The 20,716-nt window shown below is 35.8% G+C and overlaps 1 protein-coding gene across 6 annotated transcripts in view; it reads right to left on the reverse strand.

Annotated features, from left to right (window-relative positions):
- Positions 1–20,716, reverse strand: part of LOC127512114 (uncharacterized) — a 127,778-nt gene that overhangs the window by 74,360 nt on the left and 32,702 nt on the right. The gene's annotated exons all lie outside the window — the stretch shown is intronic.

Raw genomic sequence — 20,716 nt, forward strand, 5'->3', positions numbered from 1 at the left:
ATTCATGTTATTGGTGACAGACAACATGGATTGTTTGTAGCACAAGCCTGTTAAATTGTAGAGTATGTTTGAATCAAACACCGCTGCGGTTACGACAGAAGCCGCTCGTGTTCGTGGTGTCTTTGATGAATGACTCTTCTGAGTGTCTGACAGTTATGTAAGAGTGAGTCACAGCTAACAGGACTATACTATCATTCTGCTTAATTAAAAACACTGTCGTTCGTGTGTGTTTATATATTGTGAACGTGAGCCAGAAGACATATTTGGAGAACGGGAAGTTTGCAATACGTATATATGGAATGTGCATGCAGGTATTACAGACCTCTTCAGGAAATCAAACCACAAATGGATTAGTTATAGTTGTCTCTGCACATTAAGCTGGGAGAAAGTATATTAGTATTGAAAAGTTTACCTACTTCACCTTTAAGAGCTCTTCGTTTTACAGTATATTACAGCAACGCATATGATTTCACACAGACGCAAAGATCTGATGAAATAAAAGTGAGTCATCTCTGTGTTTAAGGTGACTACGTATATACATGCATGTATACGGTGTCACATACGGCGCCCGAGTCTCACGTGGGATAACAATGCTAGCCTGATTTAGCAGCTCGGCACAATGGGGACTAATTACACATCGCAGATTTCCGGAATCTTCCTCCTCTCCTCTCGGCTTCTGGAATTAAAGAGCTGATGGTAATCCTGAGGCACTCGAGCAGCGCTTAAATAATCCACAGATGGGAATCAATCATAGAGAGGGTTTATGTGAAGATCTTTCATCTATTTTTTACCAAACATGCTTTATATTTATAGAAATGCCTGCACTTTACACAAAACATCGATCTTTCTACTAAAAGAAAATAATAATCTGAAAACAATGCAGACCGATCAATCAATCTATCTATCTATCTATCTATCTTGTGTTAACTGCACAAGTGACAGTTTCAACATCAAAGTAAAATGTTTTTAAAGGTCATCAGTCTAGCTCTCTCCTTTTCTCACATGCAAACACTTACACACACACACACACACGCACGCACGATCAAGCCAACAGTCTCATTAAAAGCCGTTTAAAGTCTCACCTTAATTCGTTCACAGGGGGACAGCCTAGTCATTTGTCATTACCACAACAATGCTCCTGTGTGTTTCTGTGTGTGTGTGTGTGAGTGAGTGTGTATCTATTCTCATAATGTGAAAGTAGCCAAAATAAAAGAGGAATGTAGTGATATAATCAATAGCCCTGACAATTTAATTCCTCAGAAGCCATGACATTTTGAACTGAAAATAACAAACAAAAGATCTTAACTATGTCAATGAATCATAATAAGCAGAGCTATTGCTCATTAAAGGTTAGTACGGTGACTGGGAGGGGACATGTTCAGTTCACTTAGTTTTGTCATGGCCACGACATATTAATTCGTGGAAGCATGATATGTCGCGATGTGAAGTCATGTCCTTGAGTTCCTGTGTTGAGGGAACAACATATTTTTCTAGTTGCATAAACAACATAATAACAATATAATATAATACTATAATATAGTTTAATATAATCTTTTTTTTTTTTTTTTAATTCCACACTTTTTTGTCATTCTTAATTCAAAATAAAATATTAATTTATTAATAATATCAATTTCTGATAATCCCAATTTGCGATGGTCATGCAGGTTTATACAGTGCTCAGCGTAAATGAGTACACCCCCTTTGAAAACGAACATTTTAAACAATATCTCAATGAACACTCTATTTCCAAAATTGTTGACAAGACTAAGTTTAATATAACATCTGTTTAACTTAAAACATGAAAGTAAGGTTAATAATATAACTTAGAGAACAAAATTTTTAGTTTTACTCAAAATTAGGGTGATGCAAAAATGAGTACACCCCACAACAAAAACTACTACATCTAGTAGTTTGTATGGCCTCCATGATTTTTAATGACAGCACCAAGTCTTCTAGGCATGGAATGAACAAGTTGGTGACATCTTTCTTTTTCCATTCTTCAAGAATAACCTCTTTTAGAGACTGGATGCTGGATGGAGAGTGATGCTCAACTTGTCTCTTCAGAATTCCCCATAGGTGTTCAATTGGGTTCAGATCAGGAGCCAATGAATCACTTTCACGCTGTTCTTCTTCAGAAATCCAACAGTGGCCTTAGATGTGTGTTTAGGATCATTGTCATGTTGGAAAAGTGCACGACGACCAAGGGCACGGAGTGATGGTAGCATCTTCTCTTTCAGTATAGAGCAGTACATCTGTGAATTCATGATGCCATCAATGAAATGCACCAGCAGCACTCATGCAGCCCCACATAAGGACACTGCCACCACCATGTTTCACTGTAGGCACCATGCGTTTTTCTTTGTATTCCTCACCTTTGCGACGCCATACAGTTTTGAAGCCATCAGTTCCAAAAAAATTTATCTTGGTCTCATCACTCCAGAGTATAGAGTCCCAGTAGTCTTCATCTTTGTCAGCGTGGGCCCTGGCAAACTCTAGGCGGGCTTTTTTGTGCCTGGGCTTTAGGAGAGGCTTCTTTTGTGGACAGCACCCATGCATGCCATTCCTCTGCAGTGTACGCCGTATTATGTCAAGGGAAATAGTCACCCCAGTTTGGCTTTCTACTTCTTTAGATAACTGCAGTGAACTTGCATGCAGATTTTCTTCAACCCTTCTCATCAGAAGACGCTCCTGTCAAGGTGTTAACTTCCGTGGATGACCTGGACGTCTCTGTGAGATGGTTGCAGTTCCATCTTTTTTAAATTTTTGTACCACTTTTGCTACAGTATTCTGACTGATTAGTAAAGCTTTGCTGATCTTCTTGTAGCTTTCACCTTTCTGGTATAAAGAAATTACTTTCTCAGGTCTTGTGACATTTCTCTTCCATGTGGTGCCATTGCTGACAGCATGAAATGGGAAGGGGTTTTAACACACTTTTATAGTCAGCTGTCTGCTGGACACCTGTGTAATGAATAATTAGACTCACCTGTGGTTGAATTCTTGTTAAATTAGACATTTGTAGTCTAAAATTTAGCTTTGCTCCAGAGACTTTCAGTGGGGTGTACTCATTTTTGCATCACCCTAATTTGAGTAAAACTGAAAATTTTGTTCTCTTATCAACCTTAAGTTAAATTATCAACCTTACTTTCATGTTATATGTTAAACAGATGTTAGATTAAACTTAGTCTTGTCAACATTTTGGAAATTGTTTTTGTGTTCATTGAGATATTGTTTAAAATGTTACTTTTCAAAGGGGGTGTACTCATTTATGCTGAGCACTGTGTATATATATATATATATCACATCAAGGTTCGGTTCATGCAATCAGACGACGAATACAGTCAGTCACTGGCGATTCACACTTCAATCCAGAAGGGGGCACACGTGGTAATGCAACACTGTTTGCTAACCGCCACAACAGGAAAAAGCACAGAAGAAGAAGAACAGATGAAAAACCAGTGTTTCAACCACGGAAAGACATCAATAACACAGCTTGAGAATAATATCTCACGTAGCATAACATTTACCCCAGGCAAGTCATTTAGTGTCCACAGCATGTTAGTTCACTAGAGAAATGAACTCTAGAGGGGAGCATTTCACTAAATATATGGACTATATTAGCTTTTATATTCATTATATTAACTTTACCTGTTAGTAATGTCTTAATTATTTAATATATGTTTAAATAAATTTGTTATGAAAACAAGTTAATAATTATATTTCAAAAATGAATTGGCGTATTAATTTTATAGTTAGATTTAGAAGTTAATGAAAAACCTGCCTTATGTGCAATTTACATGTTTATTTTTTATTATTTGAGTGTTGATTATTATATCTAAAAATAAATAGCAACTGAATTTAAAAGTAATGTGCAAGAAAAGGATCCCTGTATATAGCTTACAGCATAGCTGAGATAGATTTTTTTATCCTCAAGAAAATGTTAATTATAATTGCATGTATTTAAAGAGAGAGATGAAATTTGTTAAAAAAAAGAAGAACAAAGAAGCAATTTTATGTTTAGTTTTCTCCCCCCTGCTGTACCAAACCGTGATTTCAATACCGAGGTACGTAACAAACCGTCATGTTTGTGTACCATTACACCCCTAAAATATATATGTTTTCCTCATGGGGGCCAAAAAAATGCACCCACAAAGAGAAAAATTACTGGTATTACTGTCTTTGTGGGAAAATTTGGTACCTGAACCACACATACACACACATAAACAGTATTTAGGCACGCTTTACATCACAACAAATAACTAAAAATGGCAACAGTCATCAAAAGTTTAAACAATCAGGGAACACACAAACATTGCAACAATATTGTTCAATTTAAAATTATTTGTTCAGACAACTGTATTTAAATAGTTGGGACAACATTTGGAGTAATATAAAACTACACAAAAACAACAGAAAATATTCACTAAAAACTGGAAAGTTGCTCTTTACAAAGTATCATCACAATTTTTGCACAATTGACAGTTTTGCGATATGAATCACTTTTCGTGAAGTTTCTTTTTGCTCTGAAACAGGACAAATGCTCGATTAAGAAATGCAGTGACACCCGACAAATGAGGCATGCAGGGGATTGATTAATGACATACTTCACGAGAACATCTGAAAATTACCCCAAGTGTTCTTAGATCCGTTCTCTGCGATGACCTTTCAGTGTTAATTACTCTGAGAGAGACGCTACAGGGATTTGTGTGTAAGGTTGAATGAATTATCTGTCTTTTCCTGGTTAACTGAATACAGCTGTAGAGCATAAAGTTACCACATCTTCACATGGCTGCTTTACGTACTGGTGGTCAGTTGATTCGTACACTTCAAATTCAAAAGAGCTTTAATGACTACAGTACAAAACAACCAAAATAACCACAGAATGAAGTGACTTGCTTTAACAGGGACTTGAGACAAAAACTAAAAACCAACAAGAGAATAAAATTAAGTGAGAACCCATTTACACATCATAACTAGCGCTCCACTCCACATGCTAAAGATTCCTGAATGCTTCTTTATAAAAAAGACTAATCATCTTTGATGGTGCACTGATCACTGCGATTGTAATGACACGAAATTATGCCATTATCCTCTCTCTGTTGTTTTCTGCCATATTGCTTTCATTATGAAGAATTTAGGCTCGCACACATTTAGTAGAAGAATGCATTTTCATATTTCTTGTCTTTCCAGTGGTTAAAAATAATTGATTTACCCAAGCAAGGATCTTTTCCTTGAACAGTAATTTGGTTTACATCTATCAAATCATGAAACATGCATAACCTAAATGCATAATGATTCAGTTTTTATGCATTTATTTCTATAACAAGCAAAATAATTGTTCTGTTCACACTTACAATTCAGAACATTTGTCTTTACAAGCACAAACATATTGTTTTACTTTTTTCATGCATGTTAATTTGCCTGAGTAATGTCTAAACACGTAAGCGCTTCAAGCATTTTCAACTAAGAACAAAATGATGCATCTTCAAAAAATGAAGCAATTAAGTCTTTGTTTGAAATGCAACAGTGAATCTCTCCTGGGCATCCTCGCAGAGTAAAACAAGCTTTCCAGAGTTTTCAGGCACGCTTTGAAGCTGACAGTTTATAAATAAGGGCCATCTATGAAGAAAGATGCCGATCCAAGCAGTTTATAAGTGCAGGATCAAGGCAATGCTGTGTTACCCATCTCAAGTATACGCAAATCAGATCATTATTGTTTGCAAAAAAAAAACAAAAAAACATTATGCTTCTAAAAACAGAAGCTCATGGATTACATCACAGCAAAAGTTTATGGACAACCCGGGAGGCAGCACAGTTTAGAAATGGACACGTCTGAGAGTTTTGGCAGGCGTATTTTTCTCTGCTCAACTGAGCCCCGGAGGAGACATGCTGTCAGCTTTGAAAAACATGCAGTCAACAAGCTGACTGTTGAGTGTGATAGACAGCAATGTAATGCCACCGATGTAGTGCATCAAAACTCAGAAAACCTGGTGCTACACTTACTTTAGCTAAATGACATATACATTTGCCTTAGGGACACTGGGAACGGCATTAGTAATCACATTCTATACTGTGCCAGACTGCTTTCTACAACAATGTATTGCACGCTATTTTTATGGTATATAGAAGCATGCATTTTGGGGTTTTTTTTATGGCATAAAATGGATGTTTAGAGATGGATGCATTGCATTGTGGGAACCAAACATAGGACTAGAGCAAATTACCTGTAGTAAGTCATTCAGTTATCCTATGCATAAAGAAATTGAGATATACCATGCTAAGTATGCATACTATTAAAGGGGACCTATTTTGGCCTTTTTCAAAGTCTTGATTTTTGTTAAAGGGGTCATGAATTGAGAAATCAACTTTTCCTTGAGCTTTTGATTCTTCGTACTATAAGAATATCCTGTAAGTTTCAGAACTGAAAACTTCCTTATTACTCCAATAAAAGCTTTTATTGACACCAGGCCCAGCGAACGACTCGTCCCGGAATGTGCCTATATATGACATAGATAGGTGAAACCCCGCCTCCGCAGAAGAAATCAACACCTACTTCATCATTGCAACGTTAGCCCCATCCACTGGTGCAAAGATGTTAGCCAATCACAGCAGTGGGCGTTTACACTGAAGTCTCACAGCAGACACGCCCCTTAAAACAGAGCGTTCAAATAAGAGGGCTAAAAGGTAGGAAAAATGTATTTTATTTCTAAATTATGACAATTTTTGATGTAAAAAACATACTAACATTATAAGTGCACGCCAGAAAACATTATAAAACAATAAAACAAGGCAGTTCATGACTCCTTTAATGGGCTCTACTAGAATCGGTTTTCATGCTTAAATGTTTAAAAACACATTATTTTTTCACATATTCTCCATTGCTGCAGCTCCTCTCTTCTCAGTCTGTCAGTAACGCTCTGTTTAGTTCCTGTCTCTCTGAAGCCCCTCCTTCCGAAAAGCGCAATGTGCTCTGATTGGTCGGCTGGATCAGTGTGTTGCTATTGGTCGAGCGTTTTTTTGGAAATGTCCCGCCCCTTACCATAACCGCAAGTTTCAACACATTACTAACTCAACCAGGAATTATTTAAATGAGGAATACTGTGACGTGTTCGTTTCTGGAAGAAAACTCAAGACTACAATGGAGGCATTTCACAGAGTTCAGAAACAGTGACACTGATATAGAGAATAAAGAAAGCTGAACATGTAAAAAAGCATAATTTTTTAACCCCTTTAAACTAGATTTGTAGAATTGAGAAAACATGACTGTCACTTGCCTGAGCAAAACTTGCTGTTATGAGGCTATAGTTTTGTACTGTAGGTTGTTGCCAGGGTGTTGTTATGGAATTGCTAAGGTGTTCTGAGTGGTTTCCAGCCAGTTGCTATGTGGTTGTTATGGGTGGTTGCTTACTGGCCCAAGTCAAAAGAACCCATATTCAAGTCCCATCACATTCTCACCTCTTTATATGGCTGGGGACCCATAATCATGTAAAGGATTTTTTTTTCACCCATTTTATCATCTGCCTGGCATAAATCGCTTAGAAAAGTAATAGCACCTGTCCTCAAGAAGATGCATGAATATAGTCACAGCTAAAGGATGTTGTTAGTCCTGATGCACAGCAGAGTCTGCAAACCTTTTAGCTGTGACTACATTCAAAACACTGCACGGCCTCAAGAGATTTCGTGCTTTTCTGAACCAAACATAGACTCATTGGAAATGCATGCCTCTACCTCAGTGTTGGGGAGTAGCTAGTTACATGTAACGGTGTTACGTAGTTTAATTACAAAATAACTAACCCTCAACCAAATCCTAATCCTGCCCTAACCTTATAGTAAGTACATGTTGTTAATTAATATTACTCATTATTAAATATATAATTACACTGTAACAATGACACCCTAAAATAAAGTGAATCCATAAATGTAACTGTAATCTCTTTTGCGTCATATTGCACTTGAACTAGTGTTAATTTTGTCAGCTATTTTTTTTATTTAGTCTTAGTCCTGTGTCAAATGTAACTTTTAGTTTTTATCATATTTAGTCAACCTTGTCCTGTTTTTGTTTAGTCAAGTTTTAGTCAACTAAATGTCTGAACATTTTAGTCTAGTTTTAGTCAATGGAAATGTACACATTTTCGTCATATTTTTGTCATACAGTATAATGGTTAAAAATGATATATATATATTATTTTGCTCAGTTTTAATTGCAATGATTGTTGTCATTTAGGAAATTTATTTTTTACATTTCATCATAAGTTGCTCTTTCACCAATAAGCACAAATCAACAGAATATCAATTCATATGCATGGTTTATTTTACCTCATCTAGTGTACAGATTTATTAAAAGCTATCAACTATAAGCTAAACAAAATTTTCAGATCATGGCACCTCCGCAGAGAGTGCATGCAAATGGTTGCCAGATTGCATAAAGCAAAAGGCCGGGCACGTATCCGTTTAACAGAAAAGCTCTGATTGGGGGATTTGAGCTCTTGATATCTGGCAACTGCAAACATGAACGCTCACCTGATAGCAGTCTGAAATGTTTTGGCTCCTCTTTTTTCAACTAAAATAAAAAAGTTTTTGGTAAAGTTTTTGTTCTTTTAACTACATTTCATTCTCGTCTTTTTTCTTCAACAATATTGCATGTTGATATAGTCAGAGTTACCATTTAATGACCTTATTATCGTCTCGTCATCGTCTCATCTTAGGGAAAAAATCTTCATTGACGAAGATTTTTCGTCATAGATTTTGTTAAAGAAATTAACACTAGCTTTAATGGACAAATACACACCAAATTATGTAAAAATATCACAGTAAACAGTCGGTTTAGAAGAAAAGGCATGTGTATCATTATATTGGATCCATGCATTAGGTCTTAAAGTGACAGCAACCTAATAAACCTGCTACCGTCTGTGTTTTTAATGTTAATCAAAGAACAAAAGATAAAGAATATTACTCATTGCTCTTGACTGAATCATTTTTGTAACTTTAATAACGATTAATCTATATTTTATTTATAAAAAGAAAACTATGCACTGTTTACTTGACTGTTTACTTGTGTTTAATAATGTTTGAAATTCATATTAGTAAGGCTAGTTGTTATTGCTGTGGTATTTTTGTTGAAACCATAGGCAAAAGTTCTTTGTGTAAGTGTTCTTTAGACTGCTGATTTTTGTTCATGGTTTTCAGCTGCAACAGATTTCTTTTTTTTACCTTATTGGAATCGAAACTGGAACTCAGAATTGCTAAAACTCAAATGATACCCAACCCTAGATCTATCTGTTTTGTAACAACACTACTGTGAACTGAAAGTGTGCACTAGACTGTAAGCTGCTCTTGGTGCAGTAACGAACTGGCCGCATGTTTACAGTCAGCAGCCCATGTGACAAGCATGCTAATGTAGCATCCTAATCTTATCCTTACTCACTGACTCTGGTCAATCCCTCTCTCCATCCTTCACTCACTCGTTCTGTCTCGCTTATAAGAGTGAAATGAATGAGGAGCTCTCTGAAATAAACAGATGAGGTTGAGTATCAGTCTATCAGCAACAATCAGTGAATCATCAACCTCTGCACCTTTATTCAGCCAGCCGTGTAACAGCACATGTCAACCTGTTTACTTTCTGACTAATGTCAATATGATGTTTACAATGTGAATGACTTTAACGTCAATCTGAATGAGAAAAGGATAAACTGCAAAATCATTGCTGAAATGCTGTGCAAGTGTGGAAATCTAGATTCAACCTTTAAAGGAATGTTCCAGGTTAAATACCATTTAAGCCCTCAACAACAACAGTGGCATGTTGCAATTCCACAGAAGTTTGACTCGTCCTTGAGTGTGTAAAAGCAAACAAAGAAAACAGTAAATGTGCATTGTAAGGGCACAATTCTCAATGCATTTCAGTTGTTCAGTCTGCGACAAGATAAATGCATTGGAAGCAGAAAAAAAACAAAACAAAACATAACCAAACCAAAAACAAAACTGCATCCTCTCATCTCAAGGACGCGGAAAATTCTGCCTTTGTTTAGCATCAAATATTTGAGGCCGCACTAATGAATCGTCTCTTTGGAAGCCAAGAGACTCTCTAGCTAGTGTATCACAGTTAATGCTGTAAAGATTTTTAGTTATTCGCCATTTATCAGGTGCGTTTTATTGAAAGCGGTGTACAGCACACTAATTGCAGGGACCGTCCCCTTGGAACTAAGCGCATTGCTGTAGGGCACAATGGTTATTGACCGCAAACCATAATCTCTGTGTAATCAAGTGACTGTTAATGTACTTTACTCCATGTTTTGGTGACCAAAAGCAGTGTAATGAAATCCTATGCTACAAAACAACTAACTAAACAAAATGGAAATGGATAGAACTTTCTTGGTGGCAGTTGTTGAGGAAGAAACGAGCACTAAACGGATGTCTTTGGGGCATGTGTGATTAATTACGGTGTCTTTACCGCCACAGCGGGAGCATCAGTGTGTGTTTGTTTGCCCCCTAAACCACACTAACTGTTGGATAAACATATGTCTCTGGAGTGATTTTTGCTTGGACATTTAACCTTGCATTATACATTTCTGAATGCGCTGCAAGGTGCCTTTTGACTGCTGTAAACAAATCATTGATTTTTTTATTTTTTTTTATCTATGATTTATGGTGGAAAAAAAAGATTATTTCTCACAGGCATTGCGATGCTCACAATTTGTCCACTTTGTAATATTAAAAGTAAGCTATTTTTAGAATATAAAATAATACAAATAAATAATATTTGTAAATAAATAAGCTAATAATATTTATAAACAAACACACGAATAAATAAATATACATTTCCGAAAGCGCTGCAAGGTGCCATTGACTGCTGTAAACTAATGATGGAAAAAATAATAATTATTCACATTGCACTGCTCACAATTTGTCCACTTTGTAATCAAATTACAATATTAAAGTCTCCCTGTGGTGAAAATCAAGTTTTAAGTGTTGTTTATATGTCTATGTGGTGTTTTTAATATGCTTTAAGACAAGCCATGTGCAAATTCATAAGTCAACACCATTACTGAGTATTTTCTCCTTAAAACTGCAGTGATCTAAAGACAATTTCAAAAACACGGTTTGAAATCGCTGGTGTTTCTGACGTCACAAACTACCTTGTAACTAATCACGTCTACGTGTCAGCAGGCTGTTGATATGAAAAAATCAGGTAGATTTAGCAATATAGCGGGTGTATGATGTATATTACGATGTTATGATGAACTGTATGTCTCTCTTCACTGACATTAATGTGTTCAAAGCCTTTTTTAAGGATACTGATTGTTAGAAGGCAGCTGTCTGACTCTGACGTGGCGAACGGGAACATGGTTTGTGTAACATTAGAAACACATTATTAGCTGTTTGATAACGTACTGTAGTCAAGCAAAAGGCTAATTATATTACTTACCATTATGTGTCCGACATTGTAAAGCGCGATACCATTGTGCAGCGTTTACCTCAGTAAGTTGACCGAGTGGATCTCTTGAGCTTGTGCGAGTGAGTGGAGGCGGGGCTAATTAGCATATTCATAGATTGATTCATAGTCATTTTGGTGATCAAAGATAAGTTTTAAGGGATAAAATTATTGACTACAGGGGGACTTTAAAAGTAAGCTATTTATTGAAACATAAAATAATACAATGATACAAATAAATAAATAAAAACAAACACTACGGTCAATTCAATAAAAAATAAAAAAGTATTTAAAAAAAACTAAAAAATACTGTTTCATTTGTTTTTGACAGCATATATAAAATAAAAACTGGTCAATAGAGGCATGTTCAAAATCATGTTTACACAGTCGACGACATAGAAAGTGACAATTAAATATGAACACATTACATGAACACATAAAATGTCCCTACTACCTGACAGACGTTAGATTTTGGAAACTAGCCAATCAGACACATTCTGTGCCTGTCAATCAAAAGGTCTAGGGTCATGGACTATGCATTTTAGCTAATCAGAAAACTAGCCAATCAGAAACATTCTGTGCCTGTCAATCAAAAAAATCCAGGGTCATGGCCTATACTTTTTAGCCAATCAGAAACATTCTGTGCCTGTCAGTAGAGTGGTGGTGCAGGGATGACGTCAAAACCCGGAAGACTAATTCGCTGCTGGTTCCCTCCAGATTTTCCTGTGGGGATTTATATGAGGTTTTCTAATTTATGAGTAAAATAAGGTCTGTTGTAAACATAACTTGGTGAAACACTGATGTTTTGTTCTACAACGTAAACAGCACACACACACACACACACACACACACACACACACACACCCCGCCCCCAAAAGTTCTTATCTAGTAACTTATTAGAAACATATGATTTCAAAAATAAACATAACTGCTTCAAAATTCACGTTTTCAGAATGGGTGTGTATAATTTACGCTGTAGAACAAAACATCAAAGTATCGTCAAGTTATGTTTACCACAGGCTATCATAAACTGAAAAATCTTGAGGAAACCAAGGGCAAATTAGTCTTACGGGTTTTGACGTCATCCCTGAATAAATTTTGATTGAGTTTTTGGAGAAAAAATGTCTACTTACAACACTTTTAAACACAGCTCAAACATTGTAAGTGAATAAATCTTTGGTTGGACAAACCTCATTTGTATTGACATTCACAGAAAGCCTGCCTGAGTGTGTTTTAGCTGGTTTTATGTATTTGTCTTGCTGATTTAGACATACTTTTGGGGACAGAGAATATCTGGAAAAATGTCCCCCAGAAATTAGCTAAATCTGTAAAGACCAGTACAAAAAATGAGGGATGACCTACTGTAAAAAGGAAAATGGTTCAAAGAACGGCTATATTACCATAGCCATGTCTTTTTATTACATATGCATCACCAGTATCACTACTGCAAGCATCTGAAGCAATCCTTTTTAGATGTATCTGTATTCACTGCTCTCTGTTTCTCTTTCATAGCCTGTCTGACTTATTTCTGACTTAAAGGAGTCACTATCCAGATAAATAACCTCAGTGTTGTAAAGTGGATATGGAGGTGCAGGGTAATTGACTTCATACTCCTTGGCTCCTCTTATGTAAACCTGCAGTTACACCACATGACAGCCACAAGATAAACACCATTTAGGAAGTGCAAACAGGGCCTAGTGGCAATGAATCAAGCCTGAATCTATTCATCCGAACTATGGATCAATAGAGCAAACCATTTCACCAAACAGATTAAAGGGTTCTGCTGTTTTCACAGACGCTAGAAGCTTAGTGGAGAAATGCAGTTTATATAATATCAATTTACAGCCAGACTGTGGCCACTACGACTCTCGATATTTGATCTTTTTTGTTTGGATATCTTGCTACTTGATGCATTTCCCAATATGAATACATTTGCTTGGAAATGGCTTAAAAGGGATTTTTTAATCAGAGAACAGATCATTAAAACTAAACGGCCATTATAGCCAATTAGATTTAAAATGTTTAATGCAAGAAGTAAAACATTTAAAGAAAAAACATCTAGTTATCAAAGCAAGTCTTTCACAAGATAAACACAAGGAAGAGTGATATTTAATCATTAATTACTTGTATGTGCAATTTTACACGACAAAAATTACAAATAATTTATTATAAAAAATGTACATATACAAAAAATTCTATGAACATATACACGTGTGCGCATATATGTATATGTATATATATAGTGTGTATGTATATATATATATATATATATATATATATATATATATATATATATATACATACACACTACCGGTCAAAAGTTTGGAATCGGTAAGATTTTTTATGTTTTTAAAAGAAGTTTCGTCTGCTCACCAAGGCTGCATTTATTTAATTAAAAATACAGTAAAAACAGTAATATTGTGAAATATTATTACAATTTAAAATAACTGTTTTCTGTTTGAATATATTTTATAAAGTAATTTATTCCTGTGATCAAAGCTGAATTTTCAGCATCATTACTCCAGTCTTCAGTGTCACATGATCCTTCAGAAATCATTCTAATATGCTGATTTACTGCCCAAGAAACATTTATTGTGTAAAATTGTACAAAATATTTGTGTACAATATATATATATATATATATATATATTTTTTATTTTTTTTTTTTTCAGGATTCTTTGATGAATAGAAAGTTCAAAAGAACAGCATTTATTTGAAATATAATCTTTTGTAACATTATAAATGTCTTTACTGTCACTTTTGATCGATTTAATGCATCCTTACTAAATAAAAGTATTAATTTCTTTAATTTCTTTTCAAAAAAATAAAAATAAAAATTCTTACTGACCCCAAACCTTTGAACAGTAGAGTATAATGTTACAAAAGCTTTGTATTTCAGATAAATGCTGTTCTTTTGAACTTTCTATTCATCAAGGAATCCTGAAAAAAAAGTACACAACTGTTTTCAACATTGATAATAATCATAAATGTTTCTTGAGCAGCAAATCAGCATTTTAGAATGATTTCTGAAGGATCATGTGACACTGAAGACTTTGCATCACAGGAATAAATTACTTTATAAAATATATTCAAACAGAAAACAGTTATTTTAAATTGTAATAATATTTCACAATATTACTGTTTTACTGTATTTTTAATTAAATAAATGCAGCCTTGGTGAGCAGACGAAATTTCTTTTAAAAACATAAAAAATCTTACCGATTCCAAACTTTTGACCGGTATATATATATACATACATATATATATATATATATATATATATATATATATATATATAACAGCAATATATATATATATATATATATATATATATATACAGAATATATATAATGCACACACATATGTGCATGAATGTATATATATATATATATATATAAAATGACTCAATGTACTCAATGTACTCAAAAAATAAATAAATACACACACACACGCACGCACAAACACACACACACACACACACACACACACATACACTATGAAGGCTAAGCAGCTAAAACGCTGGTCATAATCCTTGTATAAAACAAAACCGGATTTCTGTAACTGCTAAGGAAAATAAACATGACAGCATTTATATCGTAACATCCTCAGTCCTCAAATGTGAGCTGGTTTGTCATTTCGTGAAGCTGTAAGCTGGTTGAGCAGCCGTTGAAATATACATCCGTGCAAGCGTGGTGTTTTAAAGGAGAGAAAAGAGAGAGTTTCCTAATATGCAGGTGTTAACTTTCAAATGTTAACTTTGAGCTTGTGTCTTGCTGAGATCTAGACTACAGCGCACTGAGTCATGTTTAGCGGGTGGGAGGGAGAGTGTCAAACGGAGGGCTGTTTATCGCTCTCAAACAAAACACACTCACAGAATGAGCTATTGGAACAGACAAAGGGTTTTCAAGGAGAAAACAAACAAAAATGTAGTGCTAAAAGTGTACATAATGAATATAATAAAACACAGTCAAGTCTAATCTCAGTCAAACATAGTGGGGATCAAAAGTCTGAGACCACATGCTTCAATTTTGCATTCAAATTCAAACTTTTTTATTTACAAATGATTTAAGCAGCATAACATTTTAAATGGTAACACATTATTAGTTAACTAACTAGGTCCCATTGCATTAACTAACAATGAGCAATACATTTGTTACACTACTGATTCATCTTTGGTAATGTTAGTTAATAAAAATACAACTGTTCATGTCTATTAACAGAGACAACTTATTAATGTATTAGTGAATGTTCAAATTAACATTAAAATATGCTAAAGTAATGTAAACTAATGTTAACAAATGGAACCTTATAGTAAAGTTGTCAATTTAAATTAAAACAACTAACTGTTGTTTAAACAACTGTCTGTGAAATTTCAGCTCAAAATACCCTACAGATAATTTATTATAGCTTTTCATATTTGCCCCTATTTAGGGAGGGAGCAAAAACATGTTTTTGTGTGTCCCTTTAAATGCAAATGAGCTGCTGCTCCCGGCCCACTTTCCAGAAGAGGGCGGAGCTTTAACAGCTCATGCTTCGGTTGCTCAACAACAACAAAACTGGAGAATCTCACGCAGCCAAAATGAGGATTGTCAGTAACGGTGTTCAGCCTTACATTGTTCAAACCGGAGTCGACACTGATGGAGAGTCTCAGGAAGACAACTTTTAGAATGAATCTGGACGTTTCTGGATGGTTAGTGGATTAATTTATGTAGTTGTAAAAATATCTCCCTTTGCATTGAACTTTGATCGTTGTATCTTTGCAGATGTTGTTGCTGTAGGAGCATAAACATTACACACTAACTAAAGTTTGATCTTTGTTCTGCTCAGGTATAAATAAAAGAACATCCCAGATTCTCAATGTGGTCTCAGACACGTTCTTCAGCAGTGTATATCTACAACGTTTCTGAAAAAATCAAAACATCATACGCGTACAGAACGCTGACCACATTTCCAGATGGGTGAATTGCGTTAACCAAACAACATTATCCATTAAACCTCACATTTGTGCTCGATTACATCTGACAGCAGCGGCGTCTGATTATCCAATCTGTTCTGTTGGCCGCTCCAGAGCTCCGATGGCTGCGTAAGCCAGGAGCTTAGAGGTATCAGGAGCCTGGCTGATCCACGGCCTTGTTTGTGTTCTCTGACGTGGCTCGAATGAGCCACACACCAGGCTCAGATAACAGCCTCCTCACCCACCACCATCTGTGTTGATGTAAAATAACCCTGGATCGACTGATCCTGGATCAGTTTCCTCCTCTCGATTCCATTAGGACTGGGGTTGAGGACACTGATCCTGGACAAGGCCTTATGGTCAACGCCTACTCAAATTAGCCCTAAAGTCCCCAAGGTGTGGGAGGTAAAAACAAGAAAGGAACACTCTGTAGAACACAACAACATTCAATGACGGTGGTGAACACTCACTCAATTCAAATTTCTGCCATGATAACTCTCGGAGTGTTTGGCATAGTAATGGATAAGACAATGCTGATATGTTTAGCATTGGCGGAATAAATCTGCTATGCTGCTGATGCTGCAAAGCAAGTATGGGACTTGCTACTGCAGATAAAAGAGAAAGTAAGACATGCCTGCTGTACAATATAGCATACATGAATTAACCATAGCAGATCTATACAGGTGGAGCTGGGGGAGGTGGAGGGTTTCACGCAGCAAATGCTGTCCAAGTATTTGAATGCTTTTGATAGGCTACTGATACAGCAGGAACCAATCAGCTGTGCCATATAGAGATTGAATTAAGGGCCCATCAGCCTGCGCCATCTAGAGTTTCATGAAAGAACTTTGGCAAAATCGTAGGATATTGTAGGAAATAAAATGAGTATATGGACATATGATTTGGCCAAATGCGTGACTCCTAATTTAAAATGACTAAAAGTAGAATGCATGGATAACTTGCTAAACTTGTCATGAAACTAGAAAGACTATCCATGGAAAAGGAGGACTTAGTAATACACAGTAGTGCGTGTGAAAATGTAATATTAACAACATTAGTTTAATCTGTGTTTGGTCACAGAATACAAATGACTAAAAAAAAACACAGAGTTTGCTTTTCATTCTACCTTTTCTAAGACTCCTGATAGGTATTCTCAATGTTATTACAAAAATAGAAGTCACAAACAAAGCAAGCAAGCAATACTACACAGCAATTAGGAGCTAATTTTGCACATTACGTTTGAGCATTCTCAAAGGAACAAGAAAGTGGTAATTCTCAGTCCTTCATCAGCTATAACAAACAACTTTGTGTGCATTATAGGCCGCATGAAGCAAACTGCCTCAAATGATCCACACTTAAAATCATTACTTTCTAAGGCTTTTTACACTACGATAAAATCTTGGATTTACATTCTTTTGAAATTCAGTTGAGGACTCGTGTTGAGTCAGGTTTCACGCTTTTAATTTCTAAAAGGGTGTAGCACTGCTTTTAACCTGGGTTTAAGAAGCCTTGTTCCACTATAAATACTCATGCGCTTTGTACAGTCACAGAAACTAATATGAGGTGCACATCAACGGTAAACAGTTGAATCAATAAACACAATTTTTTTTCAGATGGACAAGCTGCAGTTTTACATTCAGAGTATTTCCATAGCTTACATACTGTTAACATGAAAAGATTAAATAAACAAGTCAACATGAAATCATTTGATCCTTTTTACCTTTGCTACTTAATTCTGTCATCATTAACTCAGCCTCATTTCGTTCCAAATCTTGTTTTCCATATAATATGCAGGTGAATTTGCCTGTCAAGCTCTAAAGAGAAAAAAAGTAGTCCATATGACTTTTATATAGAAGACTTTCTGTCTTCTGAAGTCATATAAAAAGCTTTATGCATTGAAGATGTTTAAATTAAAGATGTGATTTACTGAAAATCATCCCCTCCATCACACCTTTTAAATCTTTTAAACATTTCTGTATATTCAACCTTGACGATGCAATGGGCACATCACTTTTTGTGCTAAACAAAGTCAGAATGTTTTAAGCAACATGAGAGTAAGTAAATGGCGACAGAATTTTCATTTTTCTGTAAACTAACCATTGAATTGTTGTTTGTGTTTAAGCAAAGTGCTACAGAGTTTCTATTGGTCTCCAAGTGATGTTTTGCACATATCGGTATGTTTAAAATGTGACAGCATGTTGATATCTGCCTCTGTTTGTGTTGCATGGTCGTTCAAGAAAAAAAAAAAAACAGAGATTCCCTCTGCTGTACACAGAGCTGTGTTATCTCCTGAGCGCTGTCCCACTTCTGCATTCTGTAAATACCCTCGCAAAAGCAAGAAAATGCCCTAATGTAGGCCATAGTGTCTTCTGGAAACCTTCTCTTAAGCGAGTCACGTCTGAACCGGGGCAGAGTCGGCTGAGTGACTTTAGCTCTACTGTTCTAGTTGTGAGTTCTGATATTCACTATCATACATTTACTGACCTATAATGAGTCCTAGAAGTCAATAAGACATATAAGTTAATTTTTTGTCCAAGATTTATGTTACCCAGAGGAGTTACTTCACTAGAGTACCCGGATCACAGTCCAAACAAATATTCATACATACAGCTTCTGGTGCGTAGATTCAAAGATAACTCCAAGATCAAAAAACATGAAAGATCCGCAAACAAGAATAAAGTCAAATAAGCTCAAACGAATTTATTTTCGGGATCAACCGGAACTCGAATACTAACACCATAAAGGTAAATAGATATACTCATAATCAATGTTATACAACGCTTTAAAATTAAAAAAAAATATATCATATATAACATGATTTTCATATTTTCAAAATCCAAGATATCCTATAAGTATACATTGTCATTAGCCCTATTCGGACGGGACTAGTTTTACAGGGGGTCGTTAGAGAAATTTGCGTTTCACAGACGTACTTTGAGATTTTAATCCCATCCAAATTACCTACTGTTTTTCAGCAAACTCAGCGGTCCTCTGAGAAATCTAATCCCGTCCGAATGCGAATGTCTGTGATTGCCGATATTGTATTATTCTAACGCTTCGCCTCATGAGCTTTTTGACCTACATGAGCTACCGTATACGCACCAATCTTCCGTAGACTTTCACTTCATTTCAATATGGATAGTATCCGTCGAAATAAATGATAAAACTAACAAATAGAGCCAAATCGTGGAAATTGTACAGGTGGCCCAATTTTTAATTTCAGTGTCAAATAAGAAAGATTTCGCTGCTCACATGTTGGTTTATAAACAGCCACTTGTAAAACTTGTGAAGTTTACTTAAATAGGGTTTTAATATAATTAAATTAGAGCTTTTTTGACTTTATTATCGTGTGCGGATCTTTCATGTTTTTTGATCTTGACGTATTCTGAGTGAAATGCCCGCACTTAGTTGTCAAGTCATTATAGACAAGTCCGCAGTGTTTCCTGCAGAATCGGGCTAATTTTAAGCTGTTGCAACGGGTTAATTTTTTTTCTGCGGGTTGATTTCCACCCCCATACATACAATTTTGGCACTCCAACACCCTCAAAACAACCCCCAGACATACAAATTCAATGGAGAATTCGGCCGCCTGACGAAGAAAATCGCATTGGGCTATTTTGGGGCTACTTTTGACAGGCCATTGGGCTACTTTAGTTGCGTAGACCTGGCAACCCTGATTATAGGTAAGTCTCGCTGGCTTTTGGATCTCAGGAGTTTTTCCGAGGATAGTCACCAACCATTAAAGGATAGAGTAGAACTGCTACTATTCAGAAACTCTGTACTTTTTAAATAATTAAACACATTATTATTGTGGCTTTATGTATGGTGTGACACTTGCATGTGTCAATATATTATTAACATTTTACCAAAATCGAGCTCAATTGGAGTTAAGGTTTTTCACCAGCGCATGTTGGAGATTCATGTTTTGTCAGTCAATCGAACGGCCGCATCTGAGTAACTTCATCTCATTTTGCAGACAGTTTGAGTTTGTTAAAAAATAACGTTATTAAACTGGTATTTTTTCTAATCGAACTGTTTTATAGAGGAAACGCATGAACAGAAACGTTACCTACTGATTTTGCTCGGAGTGAACCGATTGATTTTTTTCCCGTTTTTAAGCCCTGGTGCTTGGTACGTTTTTCAACTTCAAACCTTTGGGCTTCAGCCGACAAAGTTTAAATCCCGTCTGGCTAGCGCGCTTCCCATTATGTTTACGTATTAGGTCAGTAGGAGGAGAGTAGGCAGTCTTTAGTGGCTGTTCGAACACATTCAACCACATGAGCATCTACACTACGAAAGCAATCTGGTCGAATGTGTGTTTCAACTACCTCTGGAAGTGG

Source organism: Ctenopharyngodon idella, chromosome 5 (assembly GCF_019924925.1).
Source record: "Ctenopharyngodon idella isolate HZGC_01 chromosome 5, HZGC01, whole genome shotgun sequence".
Classification (NCBI taxonomy): Eukaryota; Metazoa; Chordata; class Actinopteri; order Cypriniformes; family Xenocyprididae; genus Ctenopharyngodon; species Ctenopharyngodon idella.